The sequence below is a fragment of the Macaca fascicularis genome, chromosome 3, assembly GCF_037993035.2.
Source record: "Macaca fascicularis isolate 582-1 chromosome 3, T2T-MFA8v1.1".
Lineage (NCBI taxonomy): Eukaryota > Metazoa > Chordata > Mammalia > Primates > Cercopithecidae > Macaca > Macaca fascicularis.
The window spans coordinates 151,188,475-151,210,305 of record NC_088377.1 but is presented as its reverse complement, the minus strand read 5'-3'; the positions used below and the strand labels follow the sequence as shown (position 1 = coordinate 151,210,305).

General features: G+C 35.4%; 1 long non-coding RNA gene across 1 annotated transcript in view; it reads left to right on the top strand.

The window, feature by feature from the left end:
• LOC102135648 (uncharacterized) overlaps nt 1-21,831 on the top strand; it is an 87,351-nt gene that overhangs the window by 48,667 nt on the left and 16,853 nt on the right. The gene's annotated exons all lie outside the window — the stretch shown is intronic.

Below are 21,831 nucleotides of genomic sequence, written 5' to 3'. Positions count from 1 at the left end.
ATTCCACATAACAGGTTTTGCTCTTCATTGGTACATCTCCCCCCTTCTCCCGATGACTCCTATTTCCAAAGCAAAGACTTGAAAATTTTCTCCTACTTCTAGTAAGGGATTCTTTTCGTCCACAGTCAAATAAAGAATAAGACCTTCCTTCTTTGTAGAATTAAAATATCAGTTAAAGAGATGATTGGATGAAAAAGAAAAAAGGAAAGGAGAATAGTGCTACAGTAAAAGCTAATTAAAGATTTCACATCATGAATCTAACTAGAACATAATAGTGAACTTTGGTTCATTTTCTCATGAAAAATTGCATTAGATAAACATAAATATTAAGATTATAACTTTGCAAATATTCTAATAAATTAGGTCATGTACTAATATGTCACAAGGATCAAGTATTGAAAGTCACATTTAAATCAGTGAAGGGTGACAACATAATCTTTAAACTATTTAAATGATAAAATATGTTTCATAAGTCTTATTTTTTTTTCTATAGTCAACTTTTTCCTATGGGAGGGCAGTTCACACAACACTTTGCAGATAATTTACCTTTTTTGCAAAAAGAACAATTTCAATATATGGTTTTTAATTTGCATGACATGACTTTAAATAATGAGATTGCTTTTCACATATACATTATAGAATCAGTTCCTTGCATATGAATGAGATGTGTCTCCAAAAAGATTTTAACATACAAACTATAATTTTCTAAAAACCTTGTGCAATATACATTTAAGAAATCATAACAATTTATATTCAGTGGGTGAGAGAGGAGCAGACAAGTAATCAGGGAAGATGCAGAGCTGCACTGAAAGATAGAGTTTAAAGCCCATGCTCTGGGTTTAAATTCTGTCTGCCATATATGAGTTGAAGGAGTGTGAACATCTGCACTTCAATCTTAATCTTATATACGGACAGAGCCTCCATTTCATGGATTGTCTTCTTTTCTTTCTTTTTTTTTTTTTAAATTCTTTAGATATTTTATTATCATTTCAATATGCCTATATTTCACAGTTTTGAGCTGTAGATCCTCAATATACAAAAAAAGAAAGATCTGGCTGGGCATAGTGGCTCACACCTGTAATCTCAGCACTTTGGGAGGCCGAGGCAGGTGGATCACCAGGTCAGGAGATCAAGATCATCCTGGTTAACATGGTGAAACCCCGTCTCTACTAAAAATAGAAAAAAGTTCGCTGGACTTGGTGGCATGCGCCTGTAGTCCCAACTACTCGGGAGGCTGAGTCAGGAGAATCGCTTGAACCCAGGAGGCACAGGTTGCAGTGAGCTGAAATCACGCCACTGCACTCCAGCCTGGTCAACAGAGTGAGACTCTGTTTCAAAAAGTAAAACTAAAAATAAGAAATAAAAAGAAAGATCCTCTATCATGATGCATATCAGACCACTTTGAGGCTGTTAAACAGACATCCCTCCAAGAGGATGAGAAAGCCTCATTTGGGCAATGATGATAGACAGAGAAAAATGAATTAGATGGCTTCAAGTCACTTTCTAATGGCAAAATCAAGTCACTTTCTGTGCGAATCTTTCCCAGATCGTGGTTGGGTTTATTTGTTTCAAAGTAAGTAATGTTTGTTAAATTGAATTGAATTGAAACTTGAAGCTGTTCCCTCAAACTAAACACTTGTCCAGAGGTAAACTTCAAATTCTCATTATTATTTACTTATTTATCTATTTATTTATTTATTTAGCTCCAATTTCTTTCCACCCTTTATGAGTATCTATCTCCAAAGTCCCAGAATGCATATGGAGGCATATCTTTATATGTGGCAGGGGTACTTTAGGTGACAAATGTGCTCTATTTTCTTGTCATTTTCCAAATTTAAATAAAAGCATATGGGAAGGAGTATGGACATCTCTGGAGGGATGAACATCCTTGGACAACAGTTCTATGTTGCTCCTGAGGGAAAAAATTAATTGCTGTTAAGGTACAGATTTTCTAGATTATAAACTATACTCCACTTTTGTTAGAGGTTTATTTACTGTGAAGCTAAGGCAGCTTAAGCTTTAGGCCTCCCTAGTTAGAATGAGCCTCCTCCAAGACTATGCACCTAATCTCTCTTTTGCAATTTTAATTTTTTTTAAGCAAGGAAACACCCACAGTTGTATAAGCTTAAGGCCTTACCATACCTGAATCTGCCCCAAATATCATATAAATGATTATTTTTTTGAAAAAGACTTCAGAAGGTGCTATTGCTAAAAATGACAAGGGTAATCAGTAATAATAATCTTATTATTAATTCTCATGTGTTTACTGAGGCCCTTTTAAGGCTATTTATAACTACTTTACAAACATTTTGCCCAAACCTTAGTAATAACTGTGCAGTATAAGAAACCAAGGGAGATTTACAGAGATATACAAAGAACTGACTCAATCTATGTTTTGCCTTATTTGGAAATATTTCCTAATTTCTTTACACGACATCATGTCTCAGTATGGTACAGTGGCTATTTTTTAAAAATTCCTTTTACATGTCACTAGGTACTAACTGAAAGTCAATAGAGTAGTGAGTTGGCATATGGCTTTTAAATTGTTTACTTAGTTATAGGTCATGCTATGTCAAATCACATCTGACTTTAAAACACCAAATAATACATTAACAAGTAAGGTAATAGTCTGTCAAGTCTGCATGCTGGGAACATTAGCGGAAGATAAATTAACCAATCAACAAGGTTGTTAAATGTTAGTAGGTATGAGATCTGAAAGGGTGAATGTTAATTCGAATAATGTTAAATGGTATTCATGGGATGGGTGAACTAGGCCTCACACTTAAAAAATAACTCAAGTATGGAATGGTCCAAAAATGCTTCCTTGAGACTATTTATAGCGACACCACAGTTTTATATTTCTCGGTTGATGTGGCTTTCCATTCAAGACATTACACTTAATATGTATGTGAACATTTTGTGAATCTGGCCAAGAGGAAGGATTTTCTATAAATTTTCAAGTGATTAAAAAGCTCTGAGTGTTTACTAATCTAAGTCTTTCAGGCTCCGAGAGCTCAGTAGGCTATTAGCCTATGCAGAGTGGCTCCATATATCTGGGGTAAACTCACATTTTCTAAGCTGAGAATACTGATAAGTGAAACTAGAATGCAAATTAATTATGTTGTAATGAAAATGTAAGTGCAAATGACTCCTGCAAACTCATGTCCTATAGCCAGGGCTATTTTTTTCTCTAGAAAAACTACATACAAATCAAAACTGTGAACAAAAAGAGAGTAAGTATGGTATCAGTTGGTACTTAATAAACATTTTTGTTGAACAAATGAAAGACTAACATACTCTGCCTTTCGGGTTTTTTGTTTGTTTGTTTCATTTGGTTTTACCATATGGCTTTTCCTGCCAAGCAGCCGTGACCATAGACTGTTACTGCAAAGTTGTTCCACACATGCCTTTCTGATTCTTCTCTTCTTGTGCTTAGGACTCACGGATGCCCTTTTTACTGCTGCAGTCTTTCTTTCTACATACACTATTCCTACCTCATCTGTAGTTTTGCTTTCCACAGTTTCAAATACCCATGGTCAACTAGGGTCCTACAATATTAACCAGAAAATTCCAGAACTAAACTCACAAGTTTTAAACTGTGCACCACCATCCTGCTTTTCTCACCAGGGCTGTGAATCATCCCTTTGTCCAATGTATCCATGCTTTCCGCCTGCTGGTTAGTCACTTAGTACCCCTATTGGTTATCAGATGGACTGTCACCTCAGCATTGCAATGCTTGTGCTCAAATCACCCTTATTTTACTTAATTATGGTCCTGAAGTGCAAGGGTAGTGATGCTGCCAACTTGGAAATGCAGAAGAGAAGCCATAAAGTGCTTCTTTTAAGTGAAAAGTTTCTCTAGTTAACAAGGAAATAAAAAATAATTGTATGCTGAAGCTGCTAAGATCTGTTAAGAATAACCCTTTGTCTATAAAATTATGAACAAGGAAAAAGAAATGCAAGCTAGTTTTTGCTGTCACATTTCAAACTGCAATAGTTATAGCTATAGTGCGTGGTAAGTGAGTGCTGAGTTAAGATGGAAAAGACTTCTTTAAATTTCTGGGTGGAGGATGTGAACAGAAATGTGTTCCAACTTATGACAATCAGGTTCCTTAGTAATTATGGTTCCAGTCATCCAGCGGGGTTCTTGGAACTTATCACATGCAGTAAGGAGGGATGTGTTTTACCTTCTCCACCTCAGCATTTCCTCCTGCCCAAAACTGTTACATATTCTCTTTCTTAGTGAGTAGCTCTATTTATGTTCAATGCAAATCTGAGGTTATCGGTTGCTCCTCCTCTCTCGTTTCTTCCATCTAATTTATCCCAAAGTTGTCTGCTTGACTCATACATTTCTGAAGTCTGTTCATTCCTTTCATGGCTATTGTATCCAAATCAAGCTATCATCTTCTCTTACCTAAATTATCACACTGGCTTGCTAACTGAATCCTCACAGATAATTTATCCCTCTATTCAGTTCCCACACTGCTACTAGAGTATTTTAATTTTACCCAAAGATAAATGGAACCATCTCAAGTCCTGCCTTTTCCCTGCCCAAACATTTCTTCATTTGCTTTGGGATAAATCAGATATTTAGTACAGCTTGTAACATTTTGCATGGGCTGGCCCCTAATGGATGCTCCCACTTACCTTGCTTCTCCTGACTCCAGCCTCAGTGGACTTCTCCTTTTCTTTCATGGCGGTGTTCTGTTTTATCACAGGGCCTTTACATTCTGCAGGGAACACTCCCTCCACACCCTCACACTCACCTGTACTTAATTACCACACTCCTTTCACATCTAGCTTCCTGTGAGAACTTTCACCTTGACCACCTGGACCAGGTGCAATCTTTCTATTACAATTTCCCATAGCATCAACGGCTGTCTCCTCAGCATTCACTATCACAATTGGGCATTTATTCTGTCAAAGCAAAAATTACACTGTACAAAGTTAAACAGGCAAGGCAGGCTTTATTTAAGGTGACTGCTACAATAGGAGAAAGACATCAGAACTCAGTCTGGGTTCAATTCCACTAAGACAAAGAGTTGGAGAGTTTTTAAGAGTTGGGGTGGGAGATCTTAAATCATCTGTGTTTACTAATTGACTTTATCTAAACAGAAAGTAAATATTATCATATCTTCATGGCAGGAGGTAGTTTTATAACTTGGACTGAGGACCTTGCTACAGTTAAGCTCTTACTCTCCCACAGAGTCTGAGAGGTAGGGGCAATATCCTTCTCAATTGCATTTCAAAGGGATGGTTCCTAGGTCCTACGGAATTGCTTTCCTGGGTTGTGATACAGACAAGAGGCTTTTAAAATAGGGTGATGGGTACACTAAAAGCCCGGACTTCAGCACTATGCAACATAAGCATGTAAGAAACGTGCACTTGTAAACCCCTAAATATATTTTAAAAAGAAAAAAAAAATATTTACAACTCAAATGGGGGAGGGAGAGAATTTACAATTACAGGATTTTGAAAGTAAATGCTCAAAGAAAAAGGAGGACAGAGGTCTAAAGGCAGAAAGAAACCTGTCTAAAGTTTAGACAAGCTGAAGGCAACATTAAGAATATCTTGGGCCGGGCGCGGTGGCTCAAGCCTGTAATCCCAGCACTTTGGGAGGCCGAGACGGGCGGATCACGAGGTCAGGAGATCGAGACCATCCTGGCTAACACAGTGAAACCACGTCTCTACTAAAAAATACAAAAAAAAAAAATTAGCCGGGCAAGGTGGCGGGCGCCTGTAGTCTCAGCTGCTCAGGAGGTTGAGGCAGGAGAATGGCGTGAACCCGGGAGGCGGAGCTTGCAGTGAGTCCAGATCGCGCCACTGCACTCCAGCCTGGGCAACAGAGCGAGACTCCATCTCAAAAAAAAAGAAAAAAAAAAAAGAATATCTTGGTCAACTTGCTATTCCTCTGATTAAATTGCCCCAATGGCTTCCTATAATACTTAATATTCAAATCAAAATGCTCACTATGCCTATAAGGCCTAGAAAGAGTTTAATCCTTTCTCCATTGCTGTCTTTATCTCCTTCCATTTTCCATTGCTTAAAATGCTGTCATTACATTGCTTTTTGATAACCTCCATAAATATACCACATGCATTCTCTTCTTGGGCCTTACATACCAGTGCTTCTCTCTTTCTCTGTGGGCTCCATGAAGACAAGGACTTTGCATCATTTTCACTTTTGTACTCTCAGTACTCTCAGCACTGTCAGCAACTACTGAACACATAGAAGGTGCTGAATTAATATTTCTTGGTTGATAAATGGAAGACTGAGTAGCTGAATGAATTGAAGAATGAATTTAAAAATATTATGATTAAAATTTTCTGTTCTTTAAAATGTCTATTTTCTGTTCTTTAAAATGTCTATTCATAACTTTGAATTGTCCTGGCCCTTTTAGTTTTAAGTAAATTTCACAGTTTATTCCTCACATGAAAACTGTTTATCTTCATACCCAAGTTTTTTGATGAAGTCTCACTTTAGCCCCTAAGTACTGAGCACAGTAGCATTAAGAACATTATTTTGAATAAGAACTGTTTATAAGCAAAACAAAAACACAAACAGAAATAAATAAGCATATTCTGCAGCGTGGCATAGCAAACACACATCACAGGGCTTGAAGAGGTTCAATACTGGAAACTCAAGCAACCACGTAGGGTAGAGACAGAGGGTGTCATGGGAATCAAAGAAGTGATGAGGGAGGCACCAGTGGTGTGCCCAGAACACAGATTCAATGGCACAATATGCACTCAAAGTTGTACTCATATTTCATACTCTAAGAATCCTGCCAGATCTATTAGAACATAAAAGCACAGCACCTCTACCTTCAGTAGCATCTTCACCCAGAAAAGCATTTGAGCCTGAGATGTGAATATCTGTGTTGGCATATAAACATCTGATACAATCCTAGTGATGACCTAAGTGAAATAGGTTATTTCTTGGTTCGAAGTGCTGCGTTTATCAACACAAAACCTTCTTGTTATAAACATATTGCACCTATTCAAAAGTTGAAGTGAGAATAAACACTTGAATAATTTGAAGTTAGTAATTCACCCAATAAATCAAAGGCTGATTTAATGTTTGGAATACGGATTTTCTGACTCCTTTAAATATATTATACCAAGAACTAAGGACTGTATTTTGAATTTCTCAAAAAACCTGTTGCTTTCCTGGTCATCTTTGGAGTAAATTGACAATAACAGTAAAAAGAGCCATGAGAAGAATGATGACTGATCACTGAGCATTTTGGTCCTCTCCTGCGAATTTGATATTAGATACTCAGAGAGAATTTTCTATAGAGAACTGCCTAAAACTGTTAAGCCCAGGTCTGTTGGATACCTAACACAGTTAAACCTCATTGGGAAATGATGAATATAAATATTCTTGACATATTCTGAATTACTCAAAGAGGAAAAAATGAGAGTATGATCATTACATATAATAGCAACATTAAATGCTTAGATGACCTAGCAAAAAATGTAGCCAGCATCCCATCCCTCTATGTTTTTAATTTTAGACAACCCATTCAAACACCATGAATGAAAACAGAACAGAAACATGTTCGATATGGAGGAGCTTCTAGGGTTGGCTAGAGTAGACTGTGCATTTCATGGTGTGTTTTTCCTAAAAAGAAGATATGCAGTCTACTTAAAAATATGCATGATGAAGAACTTGAAAGGAAACGTCCTGATGTCAGCAGCTTACTTTGAATCCATCAAAAAAGTAAGGTGGATTAAAGGATGAATAGAAACATAAATAGATAGCTACTTATGTGATAAAGTGCCTATAGTAAAATGTTAATTGTAGAATCTAGGTGGTGGTTATTTAAGTGCCCACGGTGAAAGTTTTTCAAAATTCCTATATGTAGAAAATTTTTTATAATACAATATTTTTTTAAAAGGGCATTGTAGTTACTACTAGAAAGGGCAATGGCTAGAAGGAGAATAGGGAGGTTTGAGGGATGCTGGGAGTCTTCTGTTTCTCAATCTGGGTGATACTTATTGGGAATGTTACTCTGTGAAAACTTACCAAACAGAATACTTGTGATGTTCGATTGTTTTTGTATGTATGATATATACTTTAATTAAAAGTTCAGAAATAAAACAAAAAAAATACTAGTGTTATTCTGGAGATTTTGATAGCAAGTGAGAGAAACCCATTGTAAGTAGCTTAGGGGGGAACTACAAACTCAAATAATTGGAAAGCCCTAGGGCACAGCTGGGTTAGATGAACTTGGAACATAGGGCATTGCCCGGATCTATCTGTGTAGCCACGCTTACTTATCTCTGCTTGCTTACTCAGCCCAGGGCCTTACATGTTGCCACTAGGCTATCATGCCAGGACATGGGCCGAACAAATTGGCACACCAGTAGGTTCCCCATAGGAAATAATCTAATTAATATGAAAAAAAGCCAAGAAGAACAAGGAAACACATGCCCATAGACAAACACACACAGATATGTCTACAATAGTCATTATTCATTGTGATGTTGAGATAAACATCTTCAAAGGATGCTGAGCTGGGGCAGAAGAAACTTGAGAGGAAGGAAATATATTTTCTAGGACCCCAAACTCAGACTATAATATCACCACCAAGGGGATATAAAATCTAAAACAAAACAAAGCTTAGGTCATGACTGTAAAATATGTTATATATAAATGTATATGCATACATGTTATATATAATATATACTATATACAGGATACAAAAATGTGTGTTTTTGCATATACTTTTACATATACATGTATGCATATATGTAAATATCCATATATGTATTTATATGTATACACATATACAAAATGTACTGTTTTTATAATTTCTATGCTACCGGAAACTCTGTGCTTTTAACTATGCAGATAAAACTGGGACTTATAGTTTGAGAGAGAAAGATTTTGGCTCTCTTTCAGCTACATATTTTCAGAGTTGTGGGGGAAGGGAGGATATATACCGTCGAAAGTAGGTTCAAACTTAGAAAGGTGGTGCAAGCTGTAGAAGGATTTATAAACCCCAGATGAATAATGGGCCAGACTGCAAGATACTCCAATTACCTAGAGAAGAAAAACTGGAAATAAAATTAATGTCTGCAGAAAATAAATGATGTGACTTCTTCAAAAGGACAGCAGTACATCCTGGAATTTACCAATTAGACAAGGTTCAGCCAGCTGTGGTGGAGGGGGTAAAACGCTGTTTCCAAATCAATCCTATGATGATGGTAATGATTTATTTTTTCATCATATAAAGCCAGTAATATTATCATTCCCAGAAAAAGTCTTCTATAAGCCAAAGAAACCCCAAATACTAATGAATCAGTTTCTTTAAATTATTAAATTGCTCCCCTGATCTGTAATTGATATACAAAAGGCATAGAGAAGAGTGTAACAATTACCTGGGTACCCACCCAGGTAAAGAAATCATTAAAACTACTATCAATGCTCCCCAGTATAACACATTAAACATTTATTTCAAGATACCCTAATTATCTTGGTAAAATTAAAAATTTATTTTTACTGTTTTATACATTCATATAAATGGTATAATTATGTTAATCCTTTGGCCATGTATATTGTTATTCAACTTCTAGCTCTGATTAATTTATTTCTGCTGCTATATGGTGCCCCATTGTCAGAGTGTTCCATAATTTAGTGGTCTTTTATTATATTTATTAATATTTAAGGTGACAGAAAATTTTGTTTGATATTAATAGAACCAACCAAGTTTTAGTTTGGTTTTTATATACGCAGTATATATTCTTCAAAACTTTCAACATCTCCTTCCCATTGTGTTCTAGGTATATATCTGTAAAAACATGTGTTTTTAAACAAATACACTCTGATACATACTGCCATTTAATAGATGATTTTAATTAACCTAATTGTGTCATGTGCACTATGTATTTGGCATAATTTTATAACATATATCTGATTTTTATTTCCCCTGGTTATTTTTATTTGTCCTTTTCTGATTTTCAGTATATTACTTTAGATTAACAGAGGTTTTAATCCTTTTTTTATTTCTGATTTGGAAGTAGTACATAGTGTTTCTAGTCTAATAATTGATTCTGATTAACACCTACCCCATTGTATATTATTTAAATATTTAATTTTCACATTTCTCACCAAATTAGATATATTATTTTATACTGTTCAATGTTTGTTTATATTATTTATGTATATTAAATATAAATATGTATATACATATATTTATATTAAATATATACATATATGTTTATATTAAATATAAATACATATTTATTCATGTATATTTCAGGTTGTTTGTCATTTCATTCCAATTCAGTTATCTTTCTTCACTGTATTTCCTTCTTCTTCAGGAATTCTCTGTAGAAGGTCCTTTATTCAGATTAGCAATAACCTCTCTGAATTTTAGTTATCTGAAAATGTCTTTATTTCTACCTCTTCCGTGAATAAGAGTTTGCTTTGGTAGAACATCATACATTTTCAGTTATTCTTCTCGATTCTTTTATAATACTTTTGTTTTGTTGAAATTCTGTACTCAGTCGAATTGACATTCTTATTTGTGAAGTTCTTTCTCCTTTTCTTTCTGGCTTCTTTCCCCTTACCCTTTCTTTCTCCCTCCCTCTGTCTTCCCCTTCTTTCCTTCCTCCATGCCCCACTTTCTTTCTTTTTGTTGTTGTTGTTATATATAGTACACTAGATCTGTCCGTAGTATTTGAATTCATTAATTGGTATTAATTTAACACTCTTGAGACAGACCAGTCCAAAAAGAAAATTTCTAAATGTGCAAGTGCCATAAATATAAAACTTTCTCATCTAAAAATGTACAAAATATCAGTCATTTCTGGAAACGTCTTAAGGAAATCAGGCAATCACATGCCCATAGGCAGCTGTCTGATGTTGATGGTGCTAATATTAGAAACATATCACCTCAGATCTAGCACAATTATTTTTATGTTTTGTGCCAACACATGTTTACATAAACTAAACAGCCTGGGCTCCTTGGTGGTTGGATGGAAGCCCTTCTTGATACAAGCAGAAAGCCCAGAAGTGCCAGAATTGGTAAGCCTGGAGATGCCATATCTTTATGCTTTGATGAACAGACAATGACAACAGCCTCTGGCAGCATGAACTGATAGGAACGGTGAGCGTGAGGACCAATGCTGGATAATAATTCAGTTTCAGATGAAGGGTTAGCTGTGTTTGGATCCTTCTCAGAGTAAGGAGATCATGCTGATCCTGAACATTAAATAATTCTTTTGCATTCTCCACATCCCAAGAGTCTGGTCCTGAAGATTCCTTTGGCACAATTACATGGGTAATAGTAAGCTAATTATGTGGCAGCTTTCCAGAGAATTCCACAAAGTTCTATACTCTTACTCTATTAGATTCTACCAACAGCAGAAATATGTGACATAGATCTCCCGATAAACTACACATTCCAGTCCTTCAACCATTAAATTCTGAACAGCACTTGGAGTAGGAGCAAACTTTAAGACTCTGTTTATAGGAGAAGACTGGTTAGTGTGATTGTTTGCATCATTTTTATTAGGTTGGTCATACAATAATTCATTAAAGAATTGTTCTGGTGTGTGGAAAGTCAGGACAAAGCATCCCCATTAATCTGATTTGACAGCACTGGGCTAGTTTGTTTTAAGATCTTTGTTTTGTCTTCATTGTTCTACAGAATCAGTACAATATGGTGTAAATGTGTTTGTTAGAATGAAGTATGCAATTGTTTGCTTTTTTTAAAAAAAGAATTATTTACTTTAGTTTCAAAATGTCTTGGCATGTAAATTTGCTCATTAATTTATGCTGACAATGCTCCTGACATTTTTCTTTATATATCTTTATAATTTGGGATTATACTAAAGCTTGGTGGAGCTTTACATGTCAGAATCCTTATAAGGCATTCATTGAAGGTTAAGTTTCTCCAAATAATATTTAATTTTGTTTATTCCAGATAGCACGGAAGAGTTACTAACTGGTCCAGTTTTTATTTTCATTTATCAGCTTATCATTTCCATAATAATATAAGTAGTATAAATTTAGATCTCAATCCTGTATAAAGGCAAGCCTGTGGTTATGGTTTTAGTAAATATTTTTTTCCACTCGAGAACTCAGTTTGAAACATAAAAAAATACTTGTTATATTATCCTTGTTTATGAATGACATTTTAATATTCTAATCTAGTTTCTCATTATATGAGGATAGCAATGTTAAGCAGGTTTTTCAGGTCCAACTCTCCAGTTCATGCTGTCCTTTACTGCTCTCTCTGGGTTAGAAACTAATAGTTAACAATGAATTGTCAATATAGAAGCTCCGTTATAACTTATGGTTGCAAATTCATTCAGTATAGTTCACAAAGCATTTTGCTTTTCAGTATTTTTTGGTCAATCCCTGGAAAATTCCTCCTGTCAATATAAGATTAATCATGAATTTAATGTTTGCTTTACTTTATCCAGATTCCTACTTTTGTTTATTTATTTATTTATTTATTTATTTATTTATTTATTTATTTATTTTAGAATGGGTTTATCTGGATATCTAAGATGCTACTTTCAGAAACTCAACTCATTTACTTTCTCCAAGATTCAAGCTTATGACCTGTTCATTAAAATTCTATTTGCTAAAATGATTCAGCCTTATTTCTTGGGTTATGAAACATGATAGTACCCTTCAAGTGAAGTTTTATATTTACAAAATGTTTAAAGTCCTGTTGATTCATGAAACTAATTGTAAAACTAAAATCAAAATACAATGTCAAAAGGTCTACCTTTTTGGGTCATTGGATTACTAGGAGAGGGAAAAAATATTTGAAGATATAGTGGATGAATCTATCCAAATTTGATATTGTTTCACAGGTCCTTGTGGTTCATATTGTTCAATATATTTTTTTATCTTCTAAAAGTGGATAATTTATATTAATCTGTCTTCAATTTCTTTGAATCTTTCCTCTGTCATCGCCATTATGCTATTGTGCTTATCTAATAACCTTTTTCAAAATTTCAGGTATTTTATTATTTCCATTTGGTTCTTATTATTGTATCTATTTCTTTTTTGAGAAATACTAACTTTTCATTAATTTACGGTAATTTAACATTACCTCATGGAGCATGATTATAATAGCTACTCTAAAGTCTTTGATGATTCTAACATGGGGGTCCTTTTGGAGTTTTTGTTGATTAACTTTTCCCTTGAGAATAGCTCATATTTTCCTGGCCCTCTGTATGTTGAATAATTTTAGACTGTACCAGAGCCATTTTGTATATTATCTTATGGTACTCTGAGTCATGTGAAAATCTTCTGGAGAAAGTACATTTTGTTTTGCTTTGTTTTATTGGCTAATTGACCTAATTAGGTCAGACTGCAGATCCTGTCTCAACTTCTCTGAGTCCTGGTAAGCTGAATTTTCAGAGCCTTTGCTCTGCTGCTTTAGGTCTCTCATGCATGTATCTCTCAGGGATTAGTGTACAACTAGGATCTCAGTTTATATTAGAGTTCAGCTCTCACAGCCTTTGAGATTAGGCTTTGCGTCTAGTCCTTGCATGTGTTCTTCAGAGAAGAGTCTGGGACTTGTATCATTTCATGTCCAGACTCAGGGAAACCTCTCCTCTAGCTCTCTTCTCTGTAGAATCTCTCACGTACTCAGTAACTTCCTGGGAACCCTTTTGCCTATCTTCTGAATAGAAAGATAGAGTTTCTTGTAGAGTATTAGCTCCTGGCTTTATCGCTTGCTCATTTCTGCATAACTGGGTCTACCCTGGGGCACCACAGCGACAGAAAAAAGAAAGACAAATAATGGGTTCCCTACCCTATCACTCTTTGGAGTTTATGGTTCCCTTTTCTTAGTTCTTCTTGTCAAAAATACAGGTTTTTCCTTTAGGATTTTAGATCTGCTATCACTGCCACATTGCAGCTGTATGATTGGGGTTGCCCTTGACACAAGACCAAAAGAGAGCAACAACAACAGCATCAACAACAACCATAGTGATCCTACCCCCTACTCCTGGTGGTGGCTTCCTGGGGCTCCTTATCCGAGTTCTCTGGACAGTTTATCTCAGATTTTCTCTGCTCACACCTGCTGTGCAGTTCCATACAGGTAGTATCTTCAGAACAAGTTGAGAGACAAACAAACAAACAAACAAAAGACGACAGATTAAAAAAAAAAAGAAACTCAACCTGGTTATAGATTATTCTTCAAGTTTTGGTCGCTCTCACTAATGTGCCTTCCATTTTTAACTTTTTAGAGTCCTTAACAAGTGACTTTTGCATTTTGTTGTAGTTTCAAACAGTAGAAAAGATAGACTATAATGGGTTGATTTAATTTTTTCAGGCACCAGAAATTTCTTACTTGGCAGTGCAAATTCTTGTCCCAAAAAATATAAGCAGATTACCAAAATGTGTTGATCTTTCAAACCTCAACAGTGCATTTAAGGTCAACCTTCAGTGATCACTATTGATGCAGGCTCAGTGTGCATCTTGTTTAAGACCAATATATTTGTATTTGACACATACTTATACTGGTTTGGATTTACAACCTAATTGGATGCCAGAATTTCTGTAATTCTAATGTTTTCCAAGTGATCATCAGGATTTTTTTTTTTTTTACTTAAGATAAATGTTTCCTGTTGTTGAAAAAGCTCAGTCTACAGTAACTCCTGAACACAATGGAACTGATTATAAGATGCAGAACTCCTTTTCAACACTGATGATAAGGATTCTTTCCTAAGTAATTTCTCTAAAATATGGGGAAATATTTTGAGAAGTAGAAACCAGTATTTTCAAATTTTCATTTCTCTCCTTTAGTTTTATTAAAATTGTACTGAACACATTAATTCCAAACCAGTATCATGCCTACAGTTCAATATGCTTCCTGGTAGCTTGATGAAGAGGCTATAAAGCTTTCACATGTTCCTTTTATTTTCAGCAACTTAATAAAAAGTTAGTGGTATCTGCTTTATGTTAGTTTCTTTGATGTTTTTAAATGTTCACCAAGGAGAGTGTTTCTTTACCTCTTTCTGAGAGATTTGCAAATGAACGTAGAATAGAAAGAAAATAATTAAGATGGCTAGAATACTAAAATCCATGGATACAATTCAGAGGGTGGAAATCCCTATTAATCACTTGGGCAGCTTTTCTCCAGAGGCCTCCCCAGGAATCTATTGAGTTGGAAGTGACAAAAATAATCAGTTAGTCTGCTGTTTTCTTCATTGTCCCAAGTGATACGGTACCTAGTGAATTAAGCAATCAAATCAATCACCTACCTGCTTGACACAAAAGCCATTATTATTTTACTCTGAATATTTCAGATATAAAATAGGATAAATTGTGATTTTCAGTGTATTCTCTTTTTCTTAACATCAAAAAATGAAAAATTAGGGAAAAAAGGATGATTCATCCTGGTTTGGGTACATATTTTCACATCTCCTTTGCAATCTTACATAATTATTCGGGTTGAAGAGAAATTAGTCATTTCATTTAAAAGAAATCTTAATTTTCATCAATCTAAGTCCAACAAAAAAATTGTAACTATCATCTTTCAAAGAAATCACTTCATTTTTTGCTTTTGCTTTTTTATTTATTTTTTATTTTTTGGTTTTTGAGGCAGGTTATACTTTTTTTTTTTTTTTTTTTTTTTGACAGCGTCTTGCTGTTTCCCAGGCTGGAGCTCAGTGGCTGTTCACTGCAGCCTCTACCTCCCAGGCTCAAGCCGTCCTCCCACCTCAGCCTCCCAAGTAGCTGGGACTACAAGTGTGTGCCACTAGAACTGTTTTTTTGTAAAATAGGGTCTCCCTATGTTGTCCAGGCTGGTCTCAAACTCCTGGGCTCAAGTGAGTCTCCCATCTCAGCCCTGCGAAGTGTGGAGATTACATGTATGAGCCACCACACCTCGTTTCTAAGCAATCATTTTTGAGTGTCAGCTGGGTTCAAGAAATACATTTCTGAAGTAATCAGAGTTATAAAACACATCACCAACACTTAGGATCTTCTGATCTTTTTGGGAAATAATGCTTGTTAGTTTAAAAGTTTAAGTAGCATATAACAAAATTGAAAATTTTTGTGAGTGGCTATGCTATTCCACATTCTCACCACACATGTATGAGAGTTCCGATTGTTCCGTACCCTTGCAAAAATTGTCCTTGTCAGTATTATAGCCATTTCTAATTTTAATTTTAAATTTTACCACCATAATATGTACATAGTAGAATATCACTGTGGCTCTGATTTGAATTTTCCAAGTGGTTAATGATGTTGTACGTATTTTCATGTAAAATAAGTACATGAAAACATGTACTTATTTTTAATCCACATATCCTCCTTTTAAAAATATCTTTTAAATCTTTTGCCTATTTTTAAATTGAATTGTTTGTTTTCTTGCTATTGAGTTCTGAGAGTTTAAAAATACATCTTTCTATATTATGGCCACAAGCCTTGTAAGATACATAGTTTGCATATGCTTTCTCAGAGTCTACAACCTGTTGATTTGCCCCTTTAGAAATGTGTTTGGACATACAAACTTTTTAATTTTAGGCCAGAAGCGGTGGTTCACGCTTGTAATCCCAGCACTTTGGGAGGTCAAAGTGGGCAGATCACCTGAGTTTAGGAGTTCGAGACCAGCCTGGCCGACATGGTGAAACCCTGCCTCTACTAAAAAATATAAAAATTAGCCCGTCGTGTTGGCGCGCACCTCTAATCCCAGCTACTTGAGAGGCTGAGGCTGGAGAATCTCTTGAACCTGGGAGGTGGAAGTCGCAGTGAGCCAGTGTAATGCCATCCAGGCTGGCAGGCTGGGCTACAAGAGTGAAACTCCATTAAAAAAAAAGTTTTAATTTTAGTAAAGTTCAATTTATTGTTATAAAGCAATTTTTATTTTATGGACTATGTCTAAGAACTCCACAACTAACCTCAGGTCATGAAAATTGTCTTCTATATTTTCTTCCAAAATTATTATAGATTTATATTTAGACTTATGCTCCATTTTGAGTTAATATCAAGTAAATTGCAATATTTAGGGCAGGTTCTTTTTTTCATTATGTCAATGTCCAATTGTTCAACCTCATTTCTTGAAATAATTATCTCCTCTCCTTTGGATTGCCATTGCCCCTTTGTCAGAAATTGGCAATATTTTTCTTGTTGTATTTTTGGATTTTCTATTCTGTTCTATTGATCTGTGTTTCTGTCTTTTCTCTAACACCACATTACCTCGATTATTGTAACTTTTATAGTAAATCTTAATATCAGATGATATGCTTCCTTTGAATTCATTTTTCTTCAATATTATAAATATGTTATATCCTGTATAAAATAATCTATCCAGTTAATACTATCTCAACTTAGATATCATCAGAGAGATTGTTTGTTTGTTTCTGTAGTTCTTAGGGTGTGATAATGATGATTATGTAGTTTAAAATTACACAGAAGTTCTTGTGGAAAACACACATGGGAGAAGAACTTGCAAAACTCTGGAACAGAAATGCAATGAGAGTAGAATATTACTATAAGCTATTAAAATGTATTATTAAACTATGTTTATGAAAATAGTGTGATACTGGACCACATATTGGCTGACCAATTAATGAAATATAGTCCAGAGCTTGCCCTGGTATAAACATCAAATTTTTGGGATTTTAGTAAATATAGGACCTGAAATCAATGGGATAAAAGGGAATTCTTAAGTACAGTCATGAAATACATAAGGACATTTTGGTCAGTGATGGACGACACATATAATGATGGTCTCATAATGTTATAGTATTGTATTTTTACTAAATTTTCTACATTTAGATACACAAATACTTAACACTGTGTTAGTATTGCCTATAGTATTCAGTACAGTAACATGTTACAGATTTGCACGAAATAAAATTATCCATTTACACAGTTCTCAGGATGTATTCCTGTTATTAAGTGACACTTGACACATAAATAAAATTCTTAAAATATACTATGGCAAAAAATAGAAACAACGACTAAAGGGCAGAGTTAGAAAAGCAAATACACAGTCTATCATTGATAGGCATTTAAATGTGGCACATATATAACATGGAATACTATGCAGCAATAAAAAAGAATGAGATCATGTCCTTTGCAGGGACATGGATGAAGCTGGAAGCCATTATTCTCAGAAAACTAACACAGGAACAGAAAACTAGACGCTGCATGTTTTCACTCATAATTGGGAGTCGAACAATGAGAGCACATGGACACCAGGAGGGGAACATCACACATGCAGGCCTGTCGGGGGTGGGAGATAAGGGGAGAGAGAGCATTAGGATGAACACCTGATGCATGTGGGGCTTAAAACCTAGAAGATGGGTTGATAGGTGCAGCAAACCACCATGGCATGTGTATACCTATGTAACAAACCTGCACATTCTGCACACGTATCCCAGAATGTAAAGAAAATTCTTATTAATAAAAATAAGAAAATTTTTAAAAAGAAAAGCAGTTACACATATCAATTGACAAATTACTAATTGCCTTAGCATTTTGCATATTCCCTATTGCTGCTATAATAAAATACCACAAACGTAATGGTTTAAAACACCACAAATGAATTATCTTACACTTCTGGCAGTGGTAAGAACTTACCTTTATATACTACATGAATTTTACAGGAGAAAATCAAGGTCAGCTGGGCTGCATTCCTTCTGGAGATTGTAGGGGGTAAATCTGTTCCTCGCCTTTTCTAGCTTCTTAGAGACTGCCTACATTCCTTGGGTTGCAGTACCCTTCCAGTAATTGCCTCACTCTGCTCCATTATCACATCATCTTCTCTCCCTCTGTTTCTGTCATCACATCTCCTGCTGTGACTGTTGTCTTCCTGCATCTTTCTAATGAAGACTTTGAATTACACTGAGTCCTCCAGATTATCCAGGATAATCTCCCCAGGATACTTAATTTAATAATACCTGCAAAGTCCCTTTTGCTATGGAAGGAAACATATTAACAGATTCTGAGGATTAGAATGGTAGCATCTTTGGAGGTGTGATTATTTAGCATCCCACATAGACAAAGGACTTTTGTATTAATAAGAAAATAACACACAACTGCATATAAATGTATGCAAAAAAAGATGAGAAGCAATCTAGAAAAAGATGCATACAGGATACTGACACCAACTCACATGTGAAAAATTGCATATACTACTTTTTTATCAGATGACAATGCTTTGATATAAAAAGAAAAGGAGGCACACACAAACACCGTAGGGAGAAAGTGTAAGCTCAGCATTTTTGGGAGAGATTTTGGCAAAGAAATATACATGTGCTTTAATTAAGCCATTCAATTATATTTTAAAAAGTAGAATTTTTTTTTTCAGTAGAATAATTTTTTTTTCAGTAGAATAAATTAGGGGAAATACTCAATTGCTTATCAATAGAGCACTGGGTTAAGCAAGCTCTATTCAATAATCAATTATTAAGACGCTAAACTGGTAGCGTGCTTGGCCCTCCATATCCATGGTTTCAACATCCTCAGATTCAACCAACTGCAAATTGAAAATAGTTTTTAAAAAACACTAATATAAATGCCAGGCACAGTGGCTCATGCCTATAATCCCAGCACTTTGGGAAGCTGATGCAGGTAGATCCCTTGAGCCCAGGAGTTTGAGACCAGCCTGGGCAACATGGCAAAAGCTTGTCTCCACAAATAATTAAAAAATAAAAAAATAGCTAGGCATGGTATTGTGTGCCTGCAGTCCCAGTTACCTGGAAGGGTGAGGTGGGAGGATCACCTGAGCTGGGGAGGTCAAGGCTGCAATGAGCTATGGTAATACCAGTGCACTCTAGCCTAGGCAAGAGAGTAAGACCTTGTTGCAATAAATAAATAAATAAATAAATAAATACTAATATAAAATAACAATACAACAATAAGAAGAAATAATACAAATAAAAACAATACAGTATAACAACTATTTATATGATATTTATATTGCATTCGTATTATACATAATCTAGAAAGGATTTAAAGTATACAGGAGGATATACATAGGTTATATGCAAATATTTACTATAGCATTTTATATCAAGGACTTCTACATCCATGAACTGTGCATGTGAGCCTGTCCTGGAACCAATTCCCCTGTGAATACCAAAAGATAACTGTTAGTACAATTTTTGTCAACCTATTTATGCCAACAAATATTAGAAGCTTGTATTATTTAATTCACACATGATTGGAATGAGAAAGGTAAGTACAGAAGTCACAAATCTCAGTTAGTGATTTATTAAAAAAAATTGAACAAATGCAAAACCTCTGATGTCACTGGTAAGAAAAATTAAGCACTGATCTGCTTCTTACAAGTAACTTACTAAATGTGGGAACAATAACAACACTTAACCATCAAGTTGCTAATAGGGCCAAATGTGTTAATGTGTATTGAAGTGGTTATAGCATTGCTCTAAAAGATACAAAAAAAAGTTTAGTGAATATTTGTATGGGACACACAATAAATTTTAGGTTGAATCTATATCAATTTTGTATAAAGGTAAATTTATATCAGTGTCTGTATACTAACAAGGGCCAAGATCTTTCTAAAGTATTAAAAGTTTGGTTTTAAGTACTCTATTCTTTACTTAGGAGTATGAGATAGTCAGTCTTTAAAAGTTTAATGTTATTTCCTATGAAATTTTATTATTCATAAAGGGGGTTAGTTTATGTGTGCTTGGTTGGTAGAGAAATGATTTAACTGCTGGTTGTATGAGTTGAATGTGTCCCCTAAAGTTCATGTGTTAGAAACTCAATTCTGCATGAAGCAATGCTGAGAGGTAAGACCTTTAAAAGCTGATTAGGTCATGAGGGCACTAGAGGATTAATGCCATTGTTGCAGATGTGGGTTCGTTATCATGAGAGTGGGTTCCTGATAAAAATATAATTTTGCCCCCTTTCCCTTCTCTCTCTGTCTCTCTCTTCCACTTTCTCTATGTTTCTAGCATATGTTTTCTTGCCCTTCAACTTCCTGCCATAGAATGATATAGCAAGAAGGCCCTTACCAGATGCAGGTCCGAGGGCCTTGGACTTTCCAGCCTCCAGAACTGTAAGGAAGAAATCCCTGTTCCTTGTAAATTACCCAGTCTCAGGTATTCTCTTAATAACAGCATAAAACAAATTAAAACAATATATGTTTAGAATAAGAAACTATGTTTTTAAAAATATTTTTGAAAAAAGCTAATTACTTGAAATCACAAAATTATGTGGTCACAGGAGGCTGATATTTACCTACCAACATTGTGATAATAAACTCTCTATTATTCCTCTGTCTTTATTCTGGAACCTCAATATTATATCAGTAGTGTCAGGCCTCTGAACCCAAGCTAAGTCATCATATCACCTGTGACCCGAACGTATACATCTGAAGCAAGTGAAGCATGTATACGTTCTGAAGCAAGTGAAGAATCACAAAAGAAGTGAAAATGGCCGGTTACTCCCTTAACTGATGACATTCCACCATTGTGATTTGTTTCTGCCCCCCCTTAACTGAGCGATTAACCTTGTGAAATTCCTTCTCCTGTTTCAGAAGCTCCCCCACTGAGCACCTTGTGACCCCTGCCCCTGCCTGCAAGAGCACAACCCCCTTTGACTATAATTTTCCACTACCCACCCAAATCCTATAAAATGGCCCCACCCCATCTCCCTTCACTGACTCTCTTTTCGGACTCAGCCCGCCTGCACCCAGGTGATTAAAAAGGTTTATTGCTCACACAAAGCCTGTTTGGTGGTCTCTTCACATGGACGCGCATGACAAGTAGTATGATGTGCTTTGTGAGTCGGCATGTGAGAGTTGTTTACTGCGTGGTGACTACAAATGCGCTTTCCAACATATCTCTGTATGACTGTAGTAAGGCAGGGAAATATG